Genomic DNA, 16287 nt, shown 5'->3' with positions numbered 1-16287 from the left:
ATTTTAAACACTAGGTAAAGGTTCTTACCAGAGTCATTTCACTTATGAAGACATTCAGGAAATGATAAACAAGGAGCATAAAGGAAGAGGACAGAGAGGACAAGGTCAGAAATGTATGGGCTGTGTGATAGCTATCTTGATATTTTGGGCTGTGTATAGACAATGAAAGACAAGTGATTTTATGGCTGGATACCAATGAAGGAAAAGAATGGCCTTTGGAAGCATCTACACCTATTATGTTGACTTTCAGATGCCTGCCACAAAATCTAAATAAGTTACAGTATACTGATGAGAGGCTAGCCTGAATTGGTGGAAGGAATCAGTGGTCACTCAGGCTAGCCTTCTGTACCTACCCACAGTGTGATGGCATTTGTTTGACAGGAATGGGATCACCTGTTGCATGTAGGCTCCCAGGCATTCCTCAATCAGTGAGCCGAGGGAAAGTCAAGAGCTTTTTAATAAGCAGCAAATATAAAAATCTGAGGGGCTTCTACAACTGGAGAGATAGCTATAAGTGGCAGTCAATAAGCTGAATATTGTTCTCCTCTGGCAGGAGGCCACTGCTGCAATTCTTCTGGAAAGAAATCAAAATCCCAACAGGAGTGGAAAATCACTGGTATCAAGAGCCTTTGGAAGTTGATTTTTATCTGTGCTTATTCTTGAGTGATATTTTTTTCCATTTCTCTAGCTCACCAAAGTCTTGTTTATTAAATGATTACCTCTGTTGTAAACTAGAGAAGCAAGTGAATCTGACAATTAAGTAATTAGTGAAACCATTGCCTATATCCCTCACTCCGTTATCCTAACTGTACCCTTTAAATTGTACCCCAAGAGCCACTTAGAAACCTCTTTTTCTTCAAAGTCCATTACTCCTTATATGTAAGTCTTATACCTCCCCAGGTTCTTAATAAATCATAAGAGGTTTTGATATGTATAGAATCGGGTTTCAAACAAGTAACTTTAAAAAACTTTTAGAGTTATGCAAAATGAAGCTGGCTTACCCCTGAAAGGTGCAAGTTAAGTTCCTGCCAACACATTTAAGTAATGGCATGATGTTATTGTCCACTCAATGTCTATTTCCTGGACCATTCTGTTTCATAAAGTGAATAGAATGAAAGTAAATATGCTTTTACAACATTTTCTCCAAATCTTGTCATGATCACAATGGATATAGAAACAGTTGGGACTAACATATGTTATTCTCTGAAATTAAGATCCCTGCACGCCTTTAACAAGATGAGTCATAGTCCTTTCACCAAAGTCAGAAAATGTATCCTGGTTACTTTTCTCTCATTTCATTTATGTTATTAAGAAAAAGCTAAGCAAATAACTAACTTGCCACTTCAAGATGCTCAGACAACTAAAAACTAATTAAAAAACAAAACAAAACATGGTGTTTATGACGCCAATACATTAAAGTCAAAGGTTTAGGTTTTCCTTGGCTAGTTTATCATCTTTCCTTCTAACAAATTAGATGTTGCAAGAGAGAGAGGAGGAGTGGGGGAGAGAGGCCTTGTCCTTAGAAAAGATAAGTAAGTATTAATGCTCATTGTGCCAGATCAAAGTGAACAGACAAATGACAATCAGAACTCATAAGCTATAGCTGAATCCCAACACCTGGAGAGTCTTAGATGCTGCCAAATTAAAATGCAGTGCCTGCATAGCAAATGAAACAGTAAAAAAAAAAAAAGACAACCTACAGAATGGGAAAAAATATTTGTAAACAATGTGACCGACAAGGGCTTAATCTCCAAAATATACGAATAGCTCATACAACTCAATATCAAAAAACCAGGGACTTCCCTGGTGGCACAGTGGTTAAGAATCCACCTGTCAATGCAGGGGACACAGGTTCAAGCCCTGGTCCGGGAAGATCCCACTTGCTGCGAGCAACTAAGCCCGTGCGCCACAGCTACTGAGCCTGTGCTCTAGAGCCTACAAGCCACAACTACTGAGCCCACGTGCCTAGAGCCCATGCTCCGCAGCAAGAGAAGCCACCACAATGAGAAGCCCACACACCGCAATGAAGAGTAGCCCCCACTCGCTGCAACTAGAGAAAGCCCACACACAGCAACAAAGACCCAACGCAGCCAAAAACAAAACAAAACAAAACAAAACCAAACAACTCAATTGAAAAATGGGCAGAACACCTAAATAGACATTTCTCCAAAGAAAGCATACAGATGACCGAGAGTCACATGAAAAGATGGTCAACATCACTAATTATTAGAGAAACGCAAATTAAAACCACAATGAGATATCACCTCACACCAGTCAGAATGGCCAAAAAGGAACCCTCCTACACTGTTGGTGGTAATGTAAATTGGTACAACCACTACAGAGAAGAGTATGGAGGTTCTGCAAAAAACTAGAGTTGCCATATGATCCAGCAATCCCATTCCTGGGCATATATCCAGACAGAACTACATTCAAAAAGATACCTGCACCCATATGTTCACAGACACACTATTCGCAATAGCCAAGACATGGAAACAACCTAAATGTTCATCGACAGAGGAATGGATAAAGATGTGGTACATATATACAATGGAATATTACTCAGCCATAAAAAAGAATGATATAATGCCATTTGCAGCAACATGGATGCAACTAGAGATTATCATACTAAGTGAAGTCTGACAGAGAAAGATAAATACCATATGACATCACTTATATGTGGAATCTAAAATATGGCACAAATGAACATATCTACAAAACAGAAGCAGACTCACAGACATAGAGAACAGACCTGTGGTTGCCAAGGGGGAGGTGGGAAGGGAGAGAGATAGACTGGGAGTTTGAGTTTAGTAGATATAAACTATTACATTTAGAATGGATAAACAACCAGGTCCCTACTGTATAGTACAGGGAACTATATTCGATAACCTGTGATAAACCATAATGAAAAAGAATATGAAAAAGAATGTATATATGTATATAACTGAGTGACTTTGTTGTACAGCAGAAATTAGCACAACGTTGTAAATCAACTCTACTTCAATAAAAAAAAATAAGATGTAGTGCCTTTCTCTGTTGTATTCTTCTCTAATATAGCACATACATTGAAAGCCATGTCGGTCCCTAGAATGTAAAAGAAGTTCAGCAGCCCATTTTCCCCAAGATCATTTATCACACAGTGTTTGAAAAATTCAGAGAAGTGACATATTTTTACTTTAGATCACTGGTGATGCTGATCCTACTAAAAAACACTTCTAAGAATGATTTTGAAACAGCACTTTGGGATCAAGCTTTAAAAACTTAATACACAAGCCTATGGAGACGGAAATTCCTTTAATAGCACACCAGGTTAAGGTTTTGATTCTTTCCTTATTTAAAAAGGCATCTGCCAAAGATTCAACATAATAATAATAAAATTTATAATTTTGGGGGAAATTCCAGAATACTCACCATCACAGAGAAGGACTCTGCCAAAAATTGCTAAAGTTCAAATTATTCCAGTGTTAAATTAATTATCCTCCTGGGTCTTACAATAGCTCCTAAAAGGTCAAACTTTAGTTTGATAGCTGATTGATTGCCTATCACTAATGAAAATTTCTTAACATATTTTGAAAAAATCATGCTTTCTACTGAAAATGCACCTAAGTTAATAAAATAGCTGAAAGATCAACTTGCATTTTAAAATATTAACTTCTTCTTCAAAGGGAAGGTAAAATGAGTACTTGAAAACATTACCCATGTTTTTGTCCCTGGGGTTGACTGATTCAATATCCTAGAACAATGAATACATTTTTTAGTGCACTTGCCTGACAATTATTCTTTCATAAAGATACATAAAACAAGCATTTCTGGCAAGTAAGAAAGATTCTATAAAACATTCAGCTTCAGTATAATATCCCATTGGAGTTTTACAAGATCTCTTTAGGTTATGAAAATAAACAACATTCAAGATAACTTTGAAGATAAATTCCCTCTGAGTGTCTTCAAATACAGTTGGCCCTTGAACAAGGAGGGGATTAGGGATGCCCACCCACCTTGTTGTTGAAAATCCGAGTATAACTTATAGTGGGCCCTCCATAGCTGTGAATTCAATCAACCATGGATTGTAGTACTACAGTATTTACTACTGAAAAATATCCGCAATAAGTGGATCCAGGCAGTTCAAACCAGTGTTGTTCAAGGGTCAGCTGTACTGTTGATAGGAGGGCAGAGGTCAGTTAAAATGTTCTCATCCTAAGGAAGAGGGGAGAAGGTGTGTGTGTGGGTTTTTGAGTTCAGTGATAAAACCTGGGCTTAGGAACCCCAACTCTCCTTTAGAGTCATTTGCTTGTTCAGCTCCTTCTTGTGTGCTTTGGTGGCTGGAAAGAAGGAAGTGGTACATAAAACGGGTCATCAACAATGAGTCATCCTCAGGTTTAAATCTCCTTATTAGCAATGATGTCAATGTGAGCGCACGTATTTCAGGGACAGGAAGGGCAGCTCTGCCAATTCAAAGTGCTGATAGTTTAGAAAATGTAGGTGGAATTGTAGAGACAATGAGTCGAATACTAGAAGGTCACAACAACTTTCAGCTATACTTGCCTGTACCTGGGAAAAAGCAGCTGTCTTATTTCTTAAGAAATTTTCTTGGGGAGAAGTGAAGGTCTGCTTAGGGCAATGGTGGGGAATTTAGCTTTAGGACTGAAAAGGCCCATCATCCCCTCCAGCTGCTCTGCACAAAACAGAAACTATGGTAAGAATTTAAAGATACGCTCTCTTCAATGAGCCTTTATTTGATGAGATTCAATGAACATGCCAGAAAGTACCAAAAAACAAAAAGTAAGGTAAAAACCTCTTCAAAGTTATTATTTGATATTAAACACCTCATATCAAATTGTACAAGACATATAAAAGATCCTGGGATTTTTTTTTTTCCTTATTCACACATGCAACACCAAGGAATGGCTCTAGTCTAGTTTTTCAGGACTCCTACTTCTACTGGCAGGGTAAAAGTAATCCTTAAATGCAAAGACAGGTAGTAGCAGGAATATAATCATACTTTAGGTTTAGCCTTCTTTAATACCAGTCATTCTCTTACTATAAGCTCTGGCTAATTTATGGCACTCTTTTGGAATATCTTCTGATTGAATTAACAGGGTAGTGTTACTACCCTTCAGGGTAAAAACTACTGAACTCTGACAATTGACTGAGATGCCATGTGACCTTAAATCAAGACTCTTTGATACCTGGTAAATTTGATGATGACAATTATGAAGTATTCTTATCCTAATGTGGTGTAAAAAAGTGATTACTTTTTTTTTTTTTGCTCCCTGAATAAAATTTAAAAAATTAACTGGTGTGATTTTTAAATTGTTACAAAGTGGAAAACCTTTATGCATTGCTTTTGTTTATACAGAGTTACTGATGGGATGGAAGAAGCTTAAGTTGCTCAGATCTGAAGTCACCTCACTTTTGTTGAGGAATACATAGTACACTTGTTGAAATCTAGGGTTTACAGGTCACTATCAGTAGAGGACCACTTATCAGATAATAACCAGTATCCCTAGGACTGTACAGATATTGCTCCATATTTAAAAATAATTTATGCCAAAAAATGCAGTCATCCATACTCTAAATAGTTAAAGGGCCAACAGGAGATGCCATAATTTTACAAAAGTAGAGAAGCAAAAATTAAAAATGAATGACTTTCTTTTTAATATAAGACAAGATATACGCTTACCAATGAGGTTGTAGTCTACTCTTGAAACAAACATATATTACCCATAGGTAAGGAAAAATGATAGCGTTCAGTTTGTGTTATATCTTTATGTACAGATATAAAATGGTAGATAGGGTAACTTTTTAAATGCTAAGCAAATCAATTACTTTATTATAAAGTTGGAGATACTGAGAAACTAGCTGGTACTGACAAAAAGCTAAGACACCATGATGTAACACTGTTATTTGCCTGCCTTCAACCAAAAGGATAAAGCCATTTAAACTTCATCCCAGAGTTTATCGTGACATCCAAAACAATAAATCCTCAGGTCCTTAGCACCTCCTCAAAAAGCAGAAGGATAGGGGATCGGAATCAAGATGGTGGAGTAGTAGGGCATGGAACTCACCTCTTCCCACAAATACATCAAGAATACATGTACAAATGGAACATTTCTCACAGAACACCTACTGAACACTAGCAGAAGACCTCAAACATCTGAAAGGACAAGAAAGATCTCCAAGTAATGGGGTAGCATGAAAGGGGCTGTGCAATTTAGGAAGCAGAGCTGAAATCTTTGCCCACGGCTGTGCAAACTGCAGATTCACACCTCTGCAGCTGGCTTTGTAAATGCAGTGCCTGTGGAACATCTGAACGGACAACTGGTGCTCCCACGGCTGGGATGGGTCTGGCCTTAGCAGCTGTGGGCTTTGTGGGCACATACACATGGGGGCTGGGCTGGGCCAGGGTCTGAGATGCCTCCATAGCTCCCACAGTGGGTCCAGGTGCGTGACGACTGCAGTCCTGGGACCTGACTTTAGCGGACCTGTGCTGGTGGCTTTGTGAAAAACAAAGACTGAGAAGCACCAGGGTTGATAGTCAGCATACCCATGGTTACAGAGGGGCCAAGGGCAGTGCTAACAACAGTGTGCTTTGTGAGCCTGCACAATGGATGAAAGGTGACATAGCGGAGTACACTCACAGGTGAACAGGCCCAGTAGAGGAATACTCAGTGGCTTCTCTCCCTGTGAGAGCACTCCAATCCCGCCTACCTCACACTGCATATCAGAAATGCAGCTCAGAAATGGAGCTGGGGGCTTCTACTGCAACAAATAGGGAGCAGACCCTGCCCTGGACAGGTCAGTGACAGCCACAGAGCAAAGAGGAGGCCCTGCTCAATATCCAGTGCAGGCTCTGGTCACCACGACATCAGTCACACCTCCTATCAAGGGGATAACAGCCAGAATACACTGAGGAAAGACGTGGCAGGCATCCATACTAAAAACAGCCTTCACACCAAAAAATATTAATGAGTTTACATGCAGGCTACACAGGGACATTCCCACATAAAAATAGTCCTCCAAGACCACAGTAGATAATTGTTCTTCCTAAACTCATAGAGCAACAGAAATATAAGTAAAATGAAAGCAGAGAAACCAGTCCCAATTAAAAGGTCGAGATAATTCCCCTGAAAGAACGAACAATGAAACAGATCTCTTCAGTCTAATAGTCATCGAGTTCAAAAAGGAGATAATGAAAAATTTGAAGGAATTAAGAAAGGCTATTGACAGAAATGCAGATTACTGTAAAAAGGAACTAGAAACTATAAGGAGGAGCCAAGAAAAATTAGAGAATTCATTTGAAGAAACAAAAGCTGAACTAAAGGCTATGAATAGCAGAATGAATAATACAGAAGAACAAATTAGTGATCTAGAAGATAGAATAATGGAAATCACCCAATCAGGAGAGCAGACAGAAACCCAAATGAAAACAGAAAGAAAGCAGTATAGGAGACCTATGGGATAACATAAAGCATGCCAATCTAAACATAATAGAGATCCCAGAAAGAGAATAGAGAATTGAAAATGTATTTGAAGAAATTATGGCTGAAAACTTCCCAAAACTAAAGAAGGAAACAGATATCCAGATACAGGCAGCACAGAGGGTCCTGAACAAGATAAACCCAAATAGACCTACACCAAGACATATTATAATAAAAATGGCAAAAGTTAAAGAGGATTCTAAAGGCAGCAAGAGAAAAACAAAGAATTAATTGCGAGGGAACCCCCATAAGGCTATTAGCGGATTTCTCTACAGAAATGATGTGGGCCAGAAGGGAGTAACAAGATATATTCAAAGTCCTAAAAGGGAAAAATCTGCAACCTAGGATACTCTACCCAGCAAGATTATCATTTAGAATAGAGAGAGAAATAAAGAATTTTTTAGACAAGTAGAAACAAAGAATACAGCAATACTAAACCTACTCTAAAGAAAATATGGAAAGGTTTTCTCTAAATAGAAAAGTAGCAAGAATCTGTAGAAAAGAGAAAATCACAATTGGAAAGTAAATCACTTAAATAAGACAGTACACAGATAAAAAAAAATCAAAAAAATTCTGTGAAAGCAATAACCACAATGAACAGAAAAAGGATGAAAATGAAGATGCAAAATAGGACATCAAAATCATAAAATGTGGGGGAAGAGAATAAGAAAATGCAGATTTTTTTTTCTAGAATGTGTTTGAGCCTATGACTACCAGTATAAAGCCAGTAGATATAGGAAGGGGTTATCATACTTAACAAACACAGCAACCACAAATCAAAAACATACAATAGCTTCACAAAAACCAAAAAGAAGAGAACATAAGCATAATACAAAAGAAAATCATCAAACTACAAAAGGAAATCATCAAACTACAAAAGGAAAAACAAAAAGAAAAAGAAAGGGGCAAAGAAGAAATATAAAATCAATGGAAAAACAAGGTTAAAATGGCAATAAATACATATCTATCAATAATTACCTTAAATGTCAATGGACTAAATGCTCCAATCAAAAGACACAGAGTGGTAGGCTGGATAAAAAAACAAGATCCTACAATATGCTGCCTACAAGAGACACACTTTAGGGCAAAGTGCAGATAAATTAAAAGTGAGGGGATGGAAAAAGATATTTCATGTAAATGGGAAGGACAAGAAAGTGGGGGGGTCACAATGCTTATATCAGACAAAATAGACTTTAAAACAAAGGCTATAAAGAAAGATAAAGAAGGACATTATATAATGATAAAAGGATCAATACAAGGAGAGAATATTACACTTGTCAATATATATGCACCCAATATATGTACACCCAAATACATAAAACAAATACTAACAGACATAAAGGGAGAAATTGACAGGAATACAATAATAGTAGGAGACTTTAACACCCCACTCACATCAAAAGATAGATTTTCAAGAGAGAAAATCAATTAGGCAACAGAGATCTTAAATGATACAACATAACAGTTAGACTTAATTAGGGCATTACATCCAAAAAAAGCAGAATACACATTCTTTACAAGTGCACATGGAACATTCTCTAGGATTGACCACATACTTGGGCACAAAACAAGCCTCAACAAATTGAAGAGTATAGAAATGATTTCAAGCATCTTTTCTGACCACAATGGCATGAAACTAGAAATCAACCACAGAAAAGAAACGAGAAAAAAAACAATTACATGGAGACTAAACATCATGCTACTATAAAACCAATGGGTCAATGATGAAATCAAAGAAGAAATTTAAAAATACATTGAGGCAAATGACAATGAAAACGCAACCATACAAAATCTATGGCATGCAGCAAAGGCAATTCTTAGAGGGAAGTTCATAGTAATACAGGCCTTCCTTAAGAAACAAGAAAAATCTCAAACAATCTAACCCGTCTAAAAGAATTATAAAAAGAATAATAAACAAAACCTAAAGTCAGCAGAAGGAAGGAGATAATAAAGATCAGCGAGGAAGTAAATAAAATAGAGATTAAAAAACAATAGAAAAAATTAATAAAACCAAGAGCTCGTTCTTTGAAAGGGTAAGCAAAATTTACAAACCTCTGGCTAGGCTCACCATGAAGAAAGACAGATGACCCAAATAAATAAATAAAATAAGAAATCAAAGAGGAGAAATCACAACAGATACAGTAGAAATACAAAAAAAAATAAGAGAATACTATGAACAATTATATGCCAACAAATTTGACAACCTCAAAAAAATGAACAACTTTCTAGAAACATATAGCCCACCAAAACTGAATCAAGAAGAAATAGATAACTTGAACAGACCAATTGCTAGAAATGAAATCGAATCAGTAATAAAAAAACTCCCTACAGGGCTTCCCTGGTGGTGCAGTGGTTGAGAGTCCGCCTGCCAATGCAGGGGACACAGGTTCGAGCCCTGGTCTGGGAAGATCCCACATGCCGCGGAGCAACTGGGCCTGTGAGCCATAACCACTGAGCCTGCGCGTCTGGAGCCTGTGCTCCGCAACAAGAGATGCCGCGACAGTGAGAGGCCCACGCACCGCGATGAAAAGTGGTGCCCGCTTGCCGCAACTAGAGAAAGCCCTCACACAAAAATGAAGACCCAACACAGCCAAAAATAAATAAATAAATAAAAATGTAAAAACAAACAAACAAACAAAAAAAAACTCCCTACAAACGGAAGTCCAGGACCAGATAGCTTCACTGGGAAATTCTACCAAACATACAAAGAAAAACTTATACTGATTCCTCTCAAACTCTTCCGAAAGATTGAAGATGAAGGAATACTCCCAAAGACATTCTATGAAGCCACGATCACCCTGACGCCAAAACCAGACAAAGACACTAACGACAAAGAAAATTACAGGCCAGTATCTTTGATGAATATAGATGCAAAAATTCTGAACAAAATATTAGCAAAGTGAATCCAACAGCACATAAGAAATGCCATACACCAAGACCAAGTGGGATTCATCCCAGGTTCACAAGGATGGTTCAGCACACACAAATCAATCAATGTGATACACCACATCAACAAAAGAAAAGACAAAAACCACATGATCATCTCAACAAATGCAGAAAAAACATTTGATAAAATTTAACATCTATTCATGATAAAAACCCTTATGAAAGTGGGTATAGAGGGAACATATCTCAACATAAAAGCTATTTATGACAAACCCACAGCCAGTATAATAAACAATGGTGAAAAGCTGAAAGCCTTCCTGCTAAAATCTGGAACAAGACAAGGATGCCCACTCTCACCACTTCTCTTCAACACTGTAGTGGAAGTCCTAGCCACAGCAATCAGACAAGAAAAAGAAATAAAAGGTATTCAGTTTTGTAGGGAAGAGGTAAAATTGTCATTTTGCAGATGACATGATAATATACATAGAAAACCCTAAAGACTCCACACAAAAACTACTAAAACTGATAAACTAATTCAGCAAGGTAGCAGGATACAAGATTAACATACAGAAATTGGTTGCATTTCTTTACACTAATAATGAAATATAAGAAAGGGAATGCAAACTAACAATCCCTTTTAAAACTGCACCCAAAAAAATTCTTAGGAATAAATCCCACCAAGGACATGAAAAACTTATATGCTGAGAACTACACAGCATTAATACAGGAAATTAAAGATGATTCAAAGAAATGGAAAGCTACCCCATGCTCTTGGATTGAAAGAATTAATACTATTAAAATGAGCATACTACCCAAAGCAATCTACAGATTCAATGTGATCCCTATTAAATTACCCATGACATTTTTCACAGAAATAGAACAAATAATTCTAAAATTTATATGGAACCATAAAAGACCCAGAATTGCCAAAGCAATCCTGAGGAAAAAGAACAAAGCTGGAGGCATAAACCTCCCAGATTTAAGATGATACTACAAGGCTATAGTAATCAAAACAGCAAGGTATTGGCAAAAAAACAGACATACAGATAAATGGAACATAATAGAGAGCCCAGAAATAAACCTGCACACCTATAAATGATTAATCTTCAACAAAGGAGGCAAGAATATACAATGGAGAAAAGACAGTCTCTTCAGCAAGAGGTGTTGCGAAAGTTGGACAGCCCCATGTAAATCAATGAAGTTAGGACCCACCCTCACACCATACACAAAAATAAACTCAAAATGGCTCAAAGACCTAAAATATAAGACAAGACACCATAAAACTCCTAGAAGAGAACATATGCAAAACATTTTCTGACATAAATTGTACCAATGTTTTCTTGGGTCAGCCTTCCAAGGTGAAAGAAATAAAAACAAAAATAAACAAATGGACTTAATCAAACTTACAAGCCATTGCACAGCAAAGGAAACTATAAACAAAATGAAAAAACCTACGGAATGGGAGAAAATATTTGAAAATGATGTGACCAACAAGGGCTTAATCTCCAAAATATACAAACAGCTCATACAACTCAACAACAAAAAAATCAAACAGCCCAATCAAAAAATTGGCAGAAGACCTAAATAGACATTTCTCCAAAGAAGACATACAGATGGCCAATAGGCACATGAAAAAGATGCTCAACATCACTAATTATTAGAGAAATGCAAATCAAAGCTACAATGAGGTACCACCTCACACTGGTCAGAATGGCCATTATTAAAAAGTCTACAAATAACAAATGGTGCAGAGGGTGTGGAGAAAAGGGAACCCTCCTACATTGTTGGTGGGAATGTAAGTTGGTGCAGCCACTATGGAAAACAGTATGGAAGTTCCTCAGAAAACTAAAAATAGAGTTGCCATATGATCCAGCAATCCCACTCCTGGGCATATATCCAGACAAAACTATAATTCAAAAAGATACAAGTACCCCTATGTTCATAGCAGCACTATTTACAATAGCCAAGACATGGAAAAAACCTAAATGTCCATCGACAGATGAATGGATAAAGAAGATGTGGTATATATATATATATATATATATATATATATATATATATATACATACATACATACACACACATACACACACACACACACACAATGGAATACTACTAAGCCATAAAGAAGAATGAAATAATGCCATTTGCAGCAACATGGATGGACCTAGAGATTATCATACTAAGCAAAGTGAGTCAGAAAGAAAAAGACAAGTACCATATGATATCACATGTGGAATCTAAGATACCACACAAATCAACATACCTACAAAACAAAAACCGACTCACAGACATAGAGAACAAACTTTTGGTTGCCAACGGGGGTGGGATAGGGGAGGGAAGAATTGGGAGTTTGGGATTAGTAGAGGCAAACAATTATATATAGGATCGGTAAACAACAAGATTCTACTGTATAACATAGGGAACTATACTATATTCAATATCCTGTGACAAACCATAAAGGAAAAAGAATATATACTATGTATAACTGAGTCACTGTGCTGTACAGAAGAAATTAATAGAACATTGTAAAACAACTATATTTCAATAACATTTTTTAAAAAAGAGGAAGGATAGAAGAATAAGGAAAAAGTAAGTAATTACAATCTTAATAGTTTTCTCTTGAAGGGTAATGAGGGACCTTGTCTATTAGGCAATCCTATGATCTTAGGTTTTTAAAATAATACCCAGGGGAAAGGAAGAGATCTTTGTCTCTTAAGCTCTAATATTAGTTAGGTCTTGGTAAAAGAAAAATTTCTATTTGACTTGTTTGATCTATCACAATGGAATTCTTGTTCAGGCATTTCAGTATATAAAGTCCACTTGTTTTAGTATTTTCATAATAATCTATGTATAGCATTGTAAACACACCTAAAACTCATTTAAAAAGCTTTGCATGATTGTCTTGGATTTACAATTTACATTTCAGGCAAGAGAAGTTATTTTTTGATAAGACCTTTTGTTTCTCTCTTAGAAATATTCTGGAAAACTCTCTCTCCTCATGGTTTAACAATATATTTCTGCCAAGACCATGGCAGAAATGTCCTAAATCTTAATGTCCTTGGCTCCCAAAAATATAACTCATGACATAAATTAAGCTATTTAAAAATTTTAAATTACATTTTAATTTTGAGTTTTTACCAATGAAATGTGAACATCTAAGATGATCCTATGAAATAATTCATTAGCTTTATGAAGAAATAATGCAGTACTAATTTCTTTACGTCTACATTTTTGAAATAGGAAAGCTTTGTAGGTATTAGCATTCAGATCAACTGTATTTTACTTCAAAGTGAAAAAAAACACATAAAAGTATAAATTCTATCAAAATTTCCTAAACACAAGAACAAGAAAATTGAAATATAAAAGAACACAAAGAATCATAGTACTTCCGAGACAATACACAAGATGATTCAGGGATGACCCTGTGCTCTCCCAGGAGTATTGTGAATTGCGTTTCTTTTTCACAATTTATTAAAGGCCAGAGAAACACAGAGAGATGACTCATGAGAAATGTGACAATGTGTATTTTACCTAAACATGCATTGCAAAAGTCCAGGGGAGAATAGGCAGGAAAAAGAAAGAAAAAAAAAAAAGCAAAAAGCAAAAAAAAATGCCTGAAATTTAAAAAAAGTCATATCTAGCTTAGAGAATCCCAAAGTGACAAACTGGTATTTAAACTTCCTGATATCAAAAGCAAAAAAAAAAAAAAAAAATTGTCTGACAAAAGAGAAACACGGTTCATCTAAAGGAAACTAACCTTTTATATAGACTCTGAAAAAAACTTATGTTTTAGGAAACTATATTTGTCAGCCATTCTCTGTAATAGTTTCTAGGTAACTGCAATACATAGGTTCTTCATCCCCAGGAAATTTACATGGGATATAACCAATTCCCAGAAGCTCACCCCCAGAAGACTGCTCTGTGGCCTGACTCTGTGGGAATTTACTTGGCCGATGGATAGAGACAACGCAACTCTACACAGTATTTCAATTAGGCTAGTCAAAGAGCACTCAATTTCTCTATATGCAAGTAAACAATTTTTGATCGGGTCAATTAAGAAATGTCTGTTCCTTAAGAGGGAGATGGAATGGAGCTCCTCAGCCTAAGGACAGAGGGACTGTTTTCACCGTGAGCTTAGAGGACAGCAGTGAAGTCACTGTAAATTTCGCTGCATATAACACTTTTGTGTCCATATAGATTAAAAGTGGCTTATAAAATATTTTCTAAAAATAAAGTAAGATCACCAGTGACACCTAAGCAAGGAAGTAGTTCAATGAACTAAATATAAAATTTGTGCCGTCAGATGAGATTTTGCAGGAGCTGTTCTTGAGACATTAGGGACAGAGAAAAAAATGAAGGAAAGATAAAAGTACTACAAGATCCAGGCAAGGTTAACCTCAAACTTGGCTCTGATCCGTGGCAAATGAAGAGGTTTGCATAAACCCTGAGTCATACCTGATTCAAGAATAAAAGGGGGGTATCTTGCCAAAAAGCAACACCAAGGAAATTGTTTCTAAGAAGCATAAGGGGAAAGACTCTGCAATTACCAGTTCTGTGTTTATAAATAGCATCATTCATGTCCCTTGTGGGCTTGTTATGGGCCCTCCAAAAATACATCCATGCAAATTTTATTTCCCAAAGCATTATACTATGTAATAAAATGCTATCTTTTGAGGAAAAAGGAAGTGATCCAAGGGTAAACATAAAGGACCATACCAATTATAATGAAAAAAAATCACTAAAATTCACAAAACTGTACTTTTCTTTTACAAGCAAACAATGTTAAATTATGACCCCAAATTATATTTTCCATGAATGGTCATCTTGTTACTACTGTAACCTTAAAATTAGTCCTCAGGTTTTATTTTCACATCTAGCTCTTCAGTGCTACTAAGTGGGAGAAGAATGTTCCCATTCTATGTATGTCATGGGCACTCAGTCCTTCCAGCTAGTTCTGACTCTTGGAACAATCTTCCTAGGCAGCTGCTACAAGGGTACACGCTGCCCTGGCCACCATTCAAAGGCCCTCGCATGGGGAGCCGGTTCCTCTCCTGCCAACTTGGGGGTGGACACAATGAAGGCGTTGGGCAGAGATGCCTAACTTCAGACATTCTGGGAATTTCCTGACTAAGGAGCTTCCAGTACTAGTTCACATCTTTCTGTAGGCAGGAACCAAACAAGCAACAGGATAATGCTCTTTGCTGTAATCCAACGATAAGAAGAAGATAAGGAATGGAGAGAACCTAGGTCACTAAAAGTGGTGCATCTGGGTTAGACATTTCAAAGTTCACACCACATTATAATAAATTTTAGACAATTTGCTAGCCTTTCATTTTCAGACATCTAAAACAAATGGTACACACCAGCCCTGGCCACATCGTAGTGTGTAAGGGGCAAGGAACATGTCTGAGCCTGCTAGGTGTCCCAGAAGAGTGACATATCACCACAGGCAGCAAACCTCACTCAAGAGAGCCCCAAGATCTGGCCTCCCACCCCCAGCCTCATGCCACTTTTCCTCTTTACTCTGTACACTCCTGGCCTGGTGGCCTTACATCAACGTACCAAGCTCCTCCTTGCCTCACTCTCTTCAAATAAACTATTTCCTCTTCCTGGAATGCCCTTCCTTCCCCCAGCTTTGCCTGGCTACCTACCCTTCCCACGTCAGTTTAAAAGTCAACTTTCCAGGAATTTATTTCTCTTAGTAGATCCCATTCTTCTCCCTCAGTCCCCCCGAATCTGATCAGAAATCTTACTTCCTCACATACTTGTCACAAATGTAAATAACAATCATCTGTTAATAAAAAGTAGGCATTCCCCTGTAAGCTCCATGAAGGCAGGACAGAGACAGTTCGTCCCTTTTCTGCTGTATTCTCAGTTGCTAGGCCAGCGCCATAATCGGCACTCAACAAGTATTTGTTAAAAT

The 16287-nt window shown here is 37.1% G+C and overlaps 1 protein-coding gene across 3 annotated transcripts in view; it reads right to left on the bottom strand.

The window, feature by feature from the left end:
• KCNN2 (potassium calcium-activated channel subfamily N member 2) overlaps positions 1-16287 on the bottom strand; it is a 316641-nt gene that overhangs the window by 28476 nt on the left and 271878 nt on the right. The window lies entirely within an intron of this gene.

This window comes from Balaenoptera acutorostrata, chromosome 2, assembly GCF_949987535.1.
Source record: "Balaenoptera acutorostrata chromosome 2, mBalAcu1.1, whole genome shotgun sequence".
Classification (NCBI taxonomy): Eukaryota; Metazoa; Chordata; class Mammalia; order Artiodactyla; family Balaenopteridae; genus Balaenoptera; species Balaenoptera acutorostrata.
This window is presented reverse-complemented; position numbering and strand designations above follow the sequence as displayed.